Source organism: Sorex araneus, chromosome 4 (genome assembly GCF_027595985.1).
Source record: "Sorex araneus isolate mSorAra2 chromosome 4, mSorAra2.pri, whole genome shotgun sequence".
In the NCBI taxonomy this organism is placed as follows: domain Eukaryota; kingdom Metazoa; phylum Chordata; class Mammalia; order Eulipotyphla; family Soricidae; genus Sorex; species Sorex araneus.
The window spans coordinates 69,033,620-69,047,435 of NC_073305.1; the positions used below are offsets into that span (position 1 = coordinate 69,033,620).

General features: G+C 43.8%; 1 protein-coding gene across 7 annotated transcripts in view; it reads right to left on the reverse strand.

The window, feature by feature from the left end:
- Positions 1-13,816, reverse strand: part of FOXP1 (forkhead box P1) — a 793,034-nt gene that overhangs the window by 169,777 nt on the left and 609,441 nt on the right. The gene's annotated exons all lie outside the window — the stretch shown is intronic.

Consider the following 13,816-nt stretch of genomic DNA (forward strand, 5'->3'; position numbering starts at 1 on the left):
CCCACTTCTAAGCAAATGAAACAGCAAACAAAACTTTCCACTCGTCAAAGTTGGCAAACTTTCTAGAACGCGTTTACATTTCCTTAGTTCTAGCCCACTTTCTCCACAATTCTTTAAAACAGCAATCCATCTGAGTTGATACTTTGGGCCACCAAAACTCTGACATAAAATCTGGAGTTATTCATCTGGTTACTAAGAAAGAAAGGCTTAAGAGAGGCCAGGGAAGACCTGGTGAAGACAGAAACTTACAAGACAACAACAAAAGGCACTTTCCAGATGTTTCTTCACCCTCCTCCAAAGGTCCTAAAGGAACCTGGAGGCTCAGATTGCAAGAAATACTTTCACCTCATCGGAGTCCAAATCAATAGGAAGAGCTAAGTGGTGAAGTGCAAAAAGCTATTCAGGAGAGAAGGTCAAAACAGAGAAGATATACTTAGGACAATCTCGGTAGCCTATGTGAGAGGAAAACTTTGCAAATTTGACCTCTAAGTCAACTAGTAGGGCACGTCAAGCACCTATGAACAAAACTGGTCAAGTACAGAGAACTCCTTCAACCTTATAACATTGGACAGTTTCTATTTCTATTTGAAGCTGGAAACCAGAGGTAACATGATAGGAAGAAATCAGGACAGTAGTCCAAAGCGTAGAGCATGAGGGATCATCATTTTTTGCAAGTTTCAGTTCTTTTTTTTTTTTAAAACCCTGTCTCATCATGAAGTCCTCATTAGGTCATCACTGACAATTAATCATACCAACTCATACCTTTTCAAAAAGGACAGGATTAGTAACAGGAAACTGAAGTATGCAGCTGTCTGTGCTACAAAAATCACATGAAAATATACGCTATTGAGTGCAGAACCAAGAATGTACATGGGGGAAGAGATAGTAGGGATGCGTGCTAAAAACAGGGTGATACCTGGGAAGACCGGTCAGTATGCTTTCATGCAAGAGGCATAGGTTTAAATCCCAGCACCTCACAGTCCCCTGAGCAACACTGGGAGCAACCCCCGAGCACAATACTGAGTACTCCTGAGCTAAGTATCAGCAGATTTGGTACAAGAAACAAACAAATAAAAGTTCATTAGATGATCTGCTTAGAATTTATGGGCAAAGAGAGATTTCTTCACGATTAGATCAACAACAGATTTTACAGAATTTTGCAAAGAAGATGCATAGTGGGCTTCTCAAAGAGGAAACAGAGACTTTATATAAGAAAAGAATGTACACAGTTCCAACGGCCAGGGAAATAGTGCAATGGGTACAGTGCCTGCATTGCATGCCGCCAAAGTGGACTCGATCTCTGGCATCCCATATGGAACCCCAGGAGTGATCCCTGAGCTCAGAGTCTGGATTAAGCTCTGAACACAGCTGGGTGTAGCCCCCAAACAAAAAGTTAGAGTGACAGGTGGAAGGGGGGTGAGTGGGGAGTGAGATGAACTGGACGGTGTGTTCAAAAGAAAGGGGAATAAGTGTGTGGTCATGAGATTATCAGTCATAAGCAGATACATAAAAATGTGGATTCCTCAAGTATAAAAATTCTCCAGAGGACAGCTCAAGATGGTATTGTATTGTAACAAAGATTATTTTCAAGACACTTTAGAAGGTTAAGTGGTGCCTGTGTGACTAAGAGGTGCAAAGGGAGGAGATAAGAGAGAGCACAGAAAGAGAGAAATGGGGGACAAAGTCTTGAGGAAGATGGACTCCTTCTAGCCCACCTCCCTTCTGCATCCACCCCTCTTATCCCAAGAGGCCTTCTGCCTACTGAACTCACCACCACCAGCCCTTCAGATGTAAAGTACAGGCTATTTCCTCTGTGAAAGGAGAGACATGCTCAAGAAAGCCTGTCTGGAAGAGCCTCGAGAAAAGAGGGTGTCTGAGAGGGGCATCTGGGAGCCAAGACGCCTGGGAGTGTTGCCTGAGACTCCAGCCTGCTGTTTCCGAGGAGGATTCACCATCACTGGACTCCGGGTTTCCTTGTCTCCTTGGAGACGCTCAGTACATGCGTAGGTGTAAAAGTGGGCAGAGTGAAGATTTCATTTATATCATATAAGAAAAATAGTCCCCTTTGCAAGGTGCCTGCAGGAGCAGAAGCCGCTTCTCCTCCTCGGTATGTTCCCTCAGCTACTTCACGTGAAGGCTTTAGAGCTTTTAATGTAGAAAAGAGGCCTACTCCATATTTTAAATGATACCATCAGAGTTCCCAGAGTAATAGACTGATCCGCAGAGAAAGATCTAGCTCTTAGTTGGGAAGGCAGAGAAATTGGAGACAAAAGCACAAAGATGGTGCAGAGGAAGAAATGGCGAGGAAAAGGAGAAAGGTGAGGCACATCCACACTAAAACGAAATAAGCAAAGAAAAGCAAGTGTTCATAATCACGAATCTTTGCTAAAAATTTTACCATGTTTAAACAATTATCTGTAGAACAGGTATTCAATTTCAAAAATATCAGAGACTCGGGGCCGGAGCGATAGCACAGCGGGTAGGGCGTTTGCCTTGCACGCGGCCGACCCGGGTTCGATCCCCGGCATCCCATATGGTCCCCCAAGCACCGCCAGGAGTAATTCCTGAGTGCATAGCCAGGAGTAACACCTGAGCATCGCTGGGTGTGACCCAAAAAGCAAAAAAAAAAAAAAAAAAAAAAAAATATCAGAGACTCTATATAGTAAGCTCATTTCAGGAAAAGGAATACCATTAAATTTCCTTAAGAAAAAGAGTGATAGCACAGCGGGTAAGGCGTTTATCTTGCATGCAGCCGACCCGGATTTGATTTCCAGCATCCCATATGGTCCCCCAGCACTGCCAGGAGTAATTCTTGAGTGTAGAGCCAGGAATAACCCCTGTGCATCACTGGATGTGACCCGAAAAGCAAAAAAAAAAAAAAAAAAAAATTGCGGGGCCGGAGCGATAGCACAGCGGGTAGGGCATTTGCCTTGCACGCGGCCGACCCGGGTTCGATCCCCGGCATCCCATATGGTTCCCCAAGCACCGCCAGGAGTAATTCCTGAGTGCAAAGCCAGGAGTAACCCCTGAGCATCGCTGGGTGTGACCCAAAAAAGCAAAAAAAAAAAATTGCATTTGCATGCATACTTATGTTGATGCATATACCTGCAACTATCATGTTTTTAAAAAATTGTTATGGGGGCCACATTGGTGGTGCACAGGAGGCCAGGAGATACCAGGGATCAACTTGAGATCATATAAAGTTCTGCTCTACCATTTGAGCCACATTCCCAGCTCCCATTATTCTAGATGTACAAGTTCTCTTAAGGCACTCAAACAAAATTAGGCATGGAATCAGAGGCAAGAGAGATCGTTCAAAGGGATGGAGTGCATGCCTTCCATACGCAAGGTCAATCCCTGGCACTGCACTGAGTTGAGCATTGCCAGGGCTCCAAGCACCACAGGATAAGTCATCCTCCGCAAATGAAAAGATAAATAAACCACTGTATTCAAACCTAAGTTGTTTTTTTTTAAAAAAAGAATTTTTTACTGGACTGGCTCCTTACTATGATTATACTTTTTTTCAAAATTAGCTACTAGAATCTTTGCACTGTATTTGCTGCTTTGAAATGAAAGGAGAAACAAGTTTATGAATATAACATTTTTCTCAGATCCACATTGGGAGTACATGAACTTACATAATCCCAGAGTGACCTCTAGCTCCTCTATTTCATTGCATCCAGATTCCCACAAAAGTAGATAATCAAAGCGAGAATCCAGATGCACAGGTAGAAAGGGCTTAGAAATCTGTGAGAGTATAAGGGAAATTTGTAGGGAAAATTCATAAGACATTCCCAAGACACTTTGTACTCATTTTCCATAATTACTACCACACCATATTTGATTGGAGGCAAGGCAGTGCCAATGCCGCCAGAACCCCTCGAACTATCCCAAACCCAGCTCACCATCTTGCCTTAGGCAACACACAGCTGAGCACACCAGGCATGGAACTATACGCATGATCCCTGTTGTAACTCTACGCATGATTCCTGATGGACATCGCCAGCTGTTTTGCAAGATTCGGACAGAATGGCATTGGAGGGACATGAAGAAACCGCAGCGTTGCCGCCTGCCCTGGTTGGGTCGAGTTGCAGTGCCATCGGACATAGAGCCCTGGTGGCGGTGCACACAGTGGTTCATCCACTGTGGGATGCTGTCAGCCAACCACCGGGTGACCTGGGACTCGGTGCAGGTGTTCGACCTGGCACAGACTCTCTGCAGTAGGGTCCTGTTCTGCCAGCTGCTCAACAACCTCTGGGTGCACTCTATCAACCTCAAGGAGATCAACCTGAGGCCACAGATGTCCCAGGTTCTGCCCAGAGACGCAGGCAGGTGCGCGTTTGTCAGTGTTCAGATCATTGCAACATGCCAGTTGACCAAAAGCTTACATTCGGTAGACTGGGAACACCTGTAAAGGTGATTAGAGGCCGCCCCAAAAGCCTCTGTCCCTCTTGAAGAGCCCGGCAAGCTACCAAGAGTATCCCGCCCACACGGCAGAGCCTGGCAAGCTACCCATGCATACTCGATATGCCAAAAACAGTAACATTGACGGTCCTTATCCCCCTAACCCTGAAAGAGCCCCCAATATGCCACTGGGCTACGTTAGCATGTGACAGGGACAAATGGAGACATTACTGGTGCCCATTCAAGCAATTCAATGAACAATGGGATGACAGTGATAAGGGAGATTTGACTCAAAACACCAGAGAGAGAATACAAGATGAAGAGGTACAAAATGTTTACCAAATTTCTTCCTAACGGTGGGGGAAAATAGCTCAGAGACTGTGCATATTGGTCGGGTATGAACAAGGCCAAGAGGTCAATCCCATGCACACACATGTGACCACCCCCACCCCCACTCCTACAACACCAGGATCCCAAGCATTTCTGCGCGTGGTAAGGTGGTGCCGCAACACTGCTGGACCTAAGGCCTGAGATGCCTGGTCCTAGAAGCCATGCTGAGTATGGTGGGAGTGATCCCCAGGTCCCTTAGCACTGCCTGGAAGAACTCCACCCACCCCCAACGTTTTCTTCCTCCAAATGAATGCAAACAAGTGAAAATACTTAGAATATTTTGGGACAGAGAGATGACATTAGTGCAAAAGATTTATTCACGTTGAATATAATTTGTTATGAATTGCTGTACAATAATTCCCTAGCTTTATCGTAAGTAGGTAAAGTTAGAGCAAAATATTAACCCCATCCAAATTACCATAGGTCTCAGCAAGAGATTTAAATACCTAACTTATTTGGACTGGAGAAATTGTTCAGAGGGCTGGAATGAACTTGTCACTAAGAGGCCTACCTCATAGTCCCCGCACCCCAACTGCTCAGAAGAAGCCTCCAAGCTCAGCTGGGTGTGGCCCCAAATTCAAACTAAAGCCACCTAAGGTAATTACAGAAAATTTTGTGAAATCAACCAACTACTAAAGGGCATTTGCTTTTCTCATTCCCACCGTACATAAATCACAATAATCTATATTTTGTTGCATTAGGCGGGGGTTCTCCCATGCAGAGTTCAGGGGGTCCCAGGTGACTTCCAGTGTTATTCCATCCACTGTGCTAGATGGTTCAACACTAGGGCCCAGCAATGTGATATTACCTAGGAGTGGAGTCTAGGAGCAGGGAAGACAAGGGACAGAACTTAGGGTCTTATATAAGCAAGACATGTGATTCAGCCCTTTAAGTTATCTCTCCAACTCTGTCAAGCTATATTTCATTCTATTTATTTGGAGTAGTGGGGTGAGCCCGCCAGCAACCGTAGACCAGCTGGGTCAGTGGTTCAGTGGTATGGCCTAAGAATGTGATGCTGCTCAAGCTCTGAGGTACCATGGAAGGCCTAAGCCATCCTAAGGATGCTCAGGAGCCTCCATATCTGTACCCAGGAATGCTTGGGAGACCATGTGATGTTCAGGATTGAACCCAGACTAGCTGCATGCTAGACATCTGCCCAAACCACACTATAATCTCTATTCTAAATTGTCACCAAAAAAGAGGAACAAATCTTTAGTGTATGAGACTACAGCTCTAAGCATTATAATACAATGCTTGTGTGGTAGAAATCCCTTTTCTACCACATGAGAAAATAAAAAATGTTCACAGTCAAGTTCACTATTGGTTGGTGGAAAATTTGGTCTAACTGGTAGGGTCTCTCTGTAAACCACAACAGCACCTGTCCACTGCGTATGTCCACTGTGTTCTTCCCACATACGTGACAGTCATTTGACTTCTGACATGCATCAAGACCACATTAATGGCATCGATCTCAGACCCTACTGCGTGAAACTCAGAGCTTTGTGGCAATGCAAATTAAGAATGAGGATGGGCATTTAAAATTTTTATAGCAGTACCTCAGTCACAATTTAAGAAAGGACTCTAAAGATACTCTGAAGATAAAATTAAATCCTTTGGGATATGAAAACATGAACTGGAAAAGAAATTTGTACCCTATGTTCATAGCATTATTCACATTGACTGGGTGTTACTAATAAACCTAAATGCCCACTGAAAAATGACTGGATAAGACAGCTGTGCTATCTGCACTAAATAGAATACTACTATGCCATAAAAAGATGAAATTGGCCCTTTGTCAACCGAATGGATGGAACTTGAGGTGAGTAAGCTAAGTGAAGTAAGGATGTGAAAGGTGGTTTCACTCATCCACAGAATAAAAATAAAAATAAAGCAAATGAACGGACAAAAATAAACACAACAAATCAATTCTTAGACTCTGTGGAAACTACAATGGTTAGCAGAGAAAAGTGGTGGAGTGACAGGAATGGGCAGAAGGGTCTTTTGAGAGTAGGACTGCACTGGGATTTTGGTTCTAGGACTGGAGAGTCCTATACAAACACAGAGATGTTAAGATGTGCCCCTGAAATTCAATAGCAAACCAATGATAAATCACTTTTAAATACAGAAAGAAGGGGTGTGTGTGTGAAGAAATAGTACATAAGGTAAGATGCATTACCTTCTTATTACCTTTTTATTACCTTGTATGCAGCTACGTCAACAGCAACCTTGGTTTGAATCCCAGCACCACCTGGTTATAGTCCCCTGAGCATTGTTAGGGCTCACTCCTGAGCCCAGAGCCAGATGGCCTCTGAGTGTCCTGAGTATGGACCAACCCTGCCACCCCATCCCAATTCCCATGAAAAAGGTTAAAAAAAACCCAAAAAACAAAAAACCAACCAACACCAGATCATGCATCTGTGTATGTGAGACTGGAAGAGAGGGCGGGGTAGAGAGATGAGGTGCTGAAGGGAGCAGATAAAAGAATTTCTCTTTTCAAAAGCCAGGATGAACTCTGACTCAAGCTCCAGACCAACAGCTAATGTAAATAACGTAAAAGGTTCCATCTCCTCTCTGGAGTCCTTTGATTCTTGGTGGAGGCTCCTTGGCTGGACTGAGTCAACACTTCCTTTATAAAAGATGCGACAATTGCCTGGCCCTGGGATAACCAGAGTTGAGTGCTAGGCTCGAGTTACAGCAAGGGAGCAGCTCAAGGAGGCCATAGAGTGGAGGTGACTGATAAAAACAGCAACACTTAGAACCTGACTGCACAACAAATGGAACGCAGGAACAAGTGAGACTATGAGCTTAGAGGAAAGGAGTGGACAGTCTGCATGGTCTCCAGCTGTAAACTGGCTCATCTCCTCTCAGTGTTGGCTGCCACGTATGTCCCAATCTAATCAAAGGGTGGAGCAATTTTTTTTAAAGGAGCTTCCTTATTTATTTATTTATTCCTCTTTGAGGGGGGTCACAACTGGTATATGCTAAGGGTTACTCCTGGATCTGCACTCAGGCATTACTCCTGGCGGTGCTCAGGGGGCCATTTGGGATGCCAGGTATTAAACCCAGATCAGCCACATGCAAGGTAAATGCCCTCCCTGCTGTACTATCCCTCGGCCCCGAGGTCGGAGCAATCTTAGGATCACCATGTCATGGGCTCAAAACACCACTGAGGAACTCGGTCACATTGTTGAAGACCTCCATGACCAGTGTTTACCTCGTGCCTTATCACCAAAGACATCATGCTAAAAGAACTCTGTGAAGGTTTTTCTCCTTCGACTTGCATTGTGTACGTGTGCTTGCTTACTTGCATCTTACATAAACATTGCTGTTTCTTAAAATATAATAACCATGTTTCTGAACACCGGCCACCTTGATAAACAAGCTAAAGATAGGGATATCTAGCCCCGCAAATACAAGCACCTGCTATGAACTTGAGATGTAAATAGCTCAGAAGTTATAAACATGCTTATGCAAAACATGATTTGTAAATAACAGATGGGACTTATTTACTAAGAATGTGAGGGTCTGATGAGAATGGAGGGAAGATGTACCAGAAATTGCTAAGGCCCTTGTTAGCATAAAATCAGGACTGGCCAAATTATTAACCAGGGGTCAGTTCCCAAATGCAGTTCTCTGGGCCCCACAGGGTCCCAAGCACCACTGGTCCAAGCACCTCACGATTAGGCATGATTCACTAGTCTGAGCATCCATGAGAAAGGCCCTAGGCTACCAAGCAAAGGTGGGGAAGTCCCCAAATAGAATTTAAATAATAATTAAATGTGGACTATTCTGTGATGCGTAAAAATCATGTGAAATTCAAATTTTGGTGTCCACAAAGTTTTACTGAAATATATTATTCATGATCATTCATTCGTGTATTCCCTACATAGCCAAGTTAAGTGCCAAGCCAGAGATGAGAGGCTCACCAATCTAAGGATCTTGTGCTTTACAGGAACACTTCCCAAGTGATGTTTTAGGTAACTACCTTTATTGTGAGATTTTCCCCAAAGACTTCCTCAACACACTTTTATTTAAACAAATCTATCAGTAAGTCAAAAAAATAATTTCGGAAATGATCTCTAATGCAATGCCATTAGATAAATACATATCATATGAATTGGCTGCTTCTAACTTCATTTTCTGGTTTCTCAAAAGGCGTTTGGGCCTCCCCCAAATAAATTCATTTTTAAAAAAATCAAAACCCAAAACATCCATTTTATTCCTATCTCTAAAACTGCTGAAAAGCTGCTGCAAAATGAGTGTGTTTAAAAAAAAAAAGTGTGTGTTTCTTCCTGTAGGTATTTTCTGGCATTTCAGAGTGACTCTTCTGACTTGAGGGTGACACCCTGCACACCCCAGAACGAAGACAGCAGGCAAGAGTCTGCCTGCCCTGTGCAGGGGAGACGCTTGCTTCCTGTCTGCCCTGGGAAGCTGTCCCATTTCCAGCTTCAAAGGCTGCTTCAAATGGCTCTTCTGAGTCAGCCACCCTTCATTTAATTTTCTTTTCCTAGACTCTTCCCACCCCTCAAGATCAAACCTGTTTCTCAGAAAATTTCATAGGCTAATCAACGGTCACTGAGCAGATGGGGAGAGAGAAGGAAGAGTCACCTGGGCAGCTAAGAAGTCAGGTTCTCTCCTTCAGCTCCCATCCCATCCCCTCTACGCACCTCACGTCCTTCTAGCCTGTCTTTTTTTTTTAATTTTTTAAATTTTTTATTGTGGAAAGTTACAAAGTTACAAAGTTTTCAGGTTTAAATCTCAGTTATACAATGCTCGAATACCCATCCCTTCACCAGTGCTCATATTCCACCACCAAGAATCCCAGTATAGCTCCACCCTGCCCCCTCACACCCCAAACCCCCCCACGCCCCTAGTGTCTTTTGCTCCTATACTAACAGGCTATTTTGGTGCAACTGATGACTGTCTTAAACATGTGTGCTCATCAGTGAACAGTATCTGATAACTGCTCCATAGGAAAGGTGGACATGTTCATATTTTTTTGTTTTTGTTTTTTTAATTTAGGGGTATTACCACTTTATGGGTTTATTTGTTGTTGGTTGGCTGGTTTTGGTTTGGGGGCCATTCCAGGTGGTGCTCAGGGCTACTACTGGCTCTGTACTCAAAAATCACTCCTGTAAGGTTTTGGGGCCATATGAGGTGCTTGGGATCAAATGTGGGTCAAACTCATGCAAGGCAAGAGCCTTACCTGCCGTTACATCTCTCTGGCCCTCCTCCACCCTTTCTTGCTTTAGATGTGGTAGTCTCTCCACTGCAGGAAGCAAGGATTGGGGTTGGGAGGAGAAGGTAGCACTGTAGCACAGTCCTCCCGTTGTTCATCGATTTGCTCGAGCGGGCACCAGTAACATCTCCATCGTGAGACTTGTTACTGTTTTTGGCATACAGAATATGCCATGGGTAGCTTGCCAGGCTCTGCCGTGTGGCGAGATACTCTCAGTAGCTTGCCGGGCTCTCTAAGGGGGACGGAGGAATCGAACCCAGGTCAGCCGCATGCAAGGCAAAAGTGCTACCCGCTGTGCTATTGCTCCAGTCCCGGAAGAGAGGGTAGCACTTACAAAAAAGAAACAACCGTCTGACAGAACTAGAACGGACTAAGTTCTCTAAAATAAAATGTGTTTATTTATATTTGGGGGCCATGCTCAGCTGTGCTCTGAGCTTCTCCTGGTAGGCGTAGAGGGGCCATATGGGGTGCTCGAAATCAAGTCCAGGTGGACACTGTACAAGGCAATGCCCTACCTACTATACTATCGCTCTGGCCCATAAAATAATATTTTAAAACTATATTTACTAATAGCATGCTAGAATAGTAAAAGAAAAATTAAAAGTGGGCTAATCTCACAGAAGGATTCAAATGTGTAGGTTGACACAATGGAGAGAAAGCATCAAGCCACATTATGGTGCTGTAATTAGGGGAAAATAATAATTTCCCCATGAAATTTAATATTTCAGGGGGTAACAACCATTGAAAATTCATCAGAGTCTTCAACAGTCTCTGCACAAGGCCTACTTGTTCTGGCCGATCATGCAGAGAATCAGGGTGTAGTCTCTGAGTGTTCACTGCTAACTTGTTCACCTGATTCCAAAAGGCAGGTGGGGCATACAACAAAGCCTGCAAAAAAAGTCCAAAGGTGGGATATTGGTTTTGAATCAGTGACCTTGAAGGAAAGGATCTACACAGCAGCATCTATGGTGCTGTAATTCTGGAAGCTAAAAAAAATCTCTTACGATTTATGGGCACTCTGTAACAGCTGATATACCAAAGGACATTTTGTGTAAATTTCTTTCTTTTCTTATTTGTTTTGTTTGGGAGCCATACCTGGAGAAGCTCAGGGATTACTGCTGGCTCTGAACTCAGGAATCACTCCTGGCGGTGCTTGGGGTGCCAGGGATCAAACCCGGGTCAACTGCATGCAAGGCAAATGCCCCGCTGGCTGTACTATAGCTCTGGCCCCGCCTAATTTCTTAAAATGTTAGACAGTTTTGGCAAAAGAGCCCCGGAGACACTCTCTAGATAAGCATACTAAAAAACGGAACCAGAGACAACCTCCCTTATGTATTAGTCCAAATAAAACTGAAAGGAACAGGAAATGGAAGGTCAAATTTTTGTATCTCTGTCACTGTCTTGACTGCAGAAGAAATGACTAGGGCAATGTTAACCCCATGGCCTAGGGGAAAGGGCAGACAGGAGTCCAATGGACAGTCAATAAGTCCAGTCCACAGTGTCCTCTCCAGCTCCTAGGCCAGTGCATTTGTTTTATCATCCACAGTGGCCTGAACTTCCATCTTCTAGGTCTACTTCCAATGCCAGACTTTCCAAATTTTTACCGCCATGGTTTTATGGACCTCAAAGCTACACATAGGGTACTTATCACTGTTATAATATCCATTAATTGTGTTCAAAGGTTTCTTTTATTTTAAAATTATTAAGTACTATAATGTCATAAGCACTGAGTTAGGAGGTATATGTATGCACACGTGTGTCACGTGTGTTTAGTTCAACAATCTATTTTAGTATCATGCATCTTCTCATGAGAAAAATGTAGTCGGTTAGATGCAGATTTTTTCCTTTTTTTTTTAGAACAAATGAAGAACAGAATTGCCCGACTGTGTTCCTGCACCTGCCATGTTTCACCAGCGCTCGTGCTGTGGGGCTCACCATCCCACGTAGCAGACACGGACACTGAAACCCCAGGAAGCCCCAGCCAGAAGGAGGTGTGCTGCTGCAAGGACACCTACAAAAGAAATCTAGGAAGCAGAAGCGGGTCAGTGGGCTTTCTAGTCCCTTGTAATTACAAAATACCCTTTTCACTGAAGTATCCACAGAGAGGATGCTTCCTGCCAAAGAAGAGAATCATGCTCAGAAATTTCACAAGGCAAAGAAGAACAGGGATATATCTATGATCCTCTTGCAAAATCAGCTGAAGTAAGTTTAATGGTTGCGAACAGTCAGGGAATCTGTTTGAAGTCCCTTATAAGAAGGGGAAAAAAACACCATCATACTCCTACTCCATACACCTAGAGCTACCTTGTGGAGGCCCTGGTTGGCTGCTCCCTGCTGGAGCTGGTGCCAGACGCTGAATCACCACCACTGAGTCTCCAGCACCTGAGTTGTCTTTGGAGAGATTCCATTCCGACACTTCCCAAGCCCCAGCCTGTCTCACTCAGGAGAGTTGACAAGACCTACAGCCTGGGGTGCTATGACTGTGGGCAACAGGATCATTGCAACGGGGTAAAACAAAAGTCACACTTATTAGCAAATGTCTAAAATCTCATTTGGGATGCTTCATCAAACTCTTCCCCCCTTGTAAAAGAAGGACTAGCATGCATGAAAAGTATAATTAATAGTATTATAAATGCTAGGACTTCAATAAAAAATGGAAGAAAAAGGAAGAGCAAGGACTTGACTGCTTTCAAAAAGAACTGAACTGGCCCATTCCTTTTCCCAGATTCCAAAGGAGAAAATACAAGGGTCAAGCACAAGGATAACGAAATCAAAGGGACCCATGCACTCACTGCATTAACCCACAGTTTTCTGCATCTGCCTTTTATGAGGGTCCAGGCCAGCCTCTCTTAGTATGAGCGGTCAGATTCTTATGTTTGGTTCTTGGGATGGATGACACTTGCTAATTCTGAAACCTGAGGAATAGCTGAGCCAGACTTATACTCAAAACAACAAACAATTTTCTGGGGCTTTATTAGTAGCTTTAAACCTAGTTTCTCTTCAAGCAAACAGGCTGTACTCCTAATTTTCTCTGGACATATAATTCACACATACAGAATGGCTAAAGAATCAGCCATAGATCCTTCACTTTACAAAATACTTTCCCTCCCTGAGGGGAATTTTGGTCAAAGAAGGAAAAGTGAACACTAATGCAGATACAGCACTCCAGCAGAGATTTAACAAAAAAGCAAAAAGTGAAATGAAAAGAGACACGGACGAGACGAATGATCCAAGTTGTGGAACTACTCACTCAGCCCACGTGAGCTAGGTTATAAAAAAGGAAACCCCAACATTCTCTGATAACTTACTTCTCCAGGTGGTTACTGGGAAGAACAAAATTTACCCAGGTAGACAATTTAAGAAATGGGAAGCACCTGGAAACAGAGGCCGTGGAGACTCCTTGGTTCTCCCGACATTTAGCTTGTTAAGGTTAAAACAATGTACTGACTTGTTTACCTTGTGCCAGGCACTGCGCCCTTTAGTTGTTTTACACGTAATATGTTATTTCTTTTTCCAACATCTCTAAAGAAAGCAGGGGAAGGGTTTATGATTACCCATTTCAAGTGGAAAAACTGAGAGATTGTAAGGTTGGTGACTTTCCCAAGGTCATAAGTCTAGTACAAGGCTAGGATGGAAAAACAAAAACAAACAAACACTGTTTCATGAGAACTTGATACTAGCTTTGTACCAAGGTCACTGATTAGACCAAAGTGGCCTGGCCACAGGTAACTCTGGTAAAAAGGATAATGCGGTCCTATAAAGCCCAAACAACAGGCACAAACA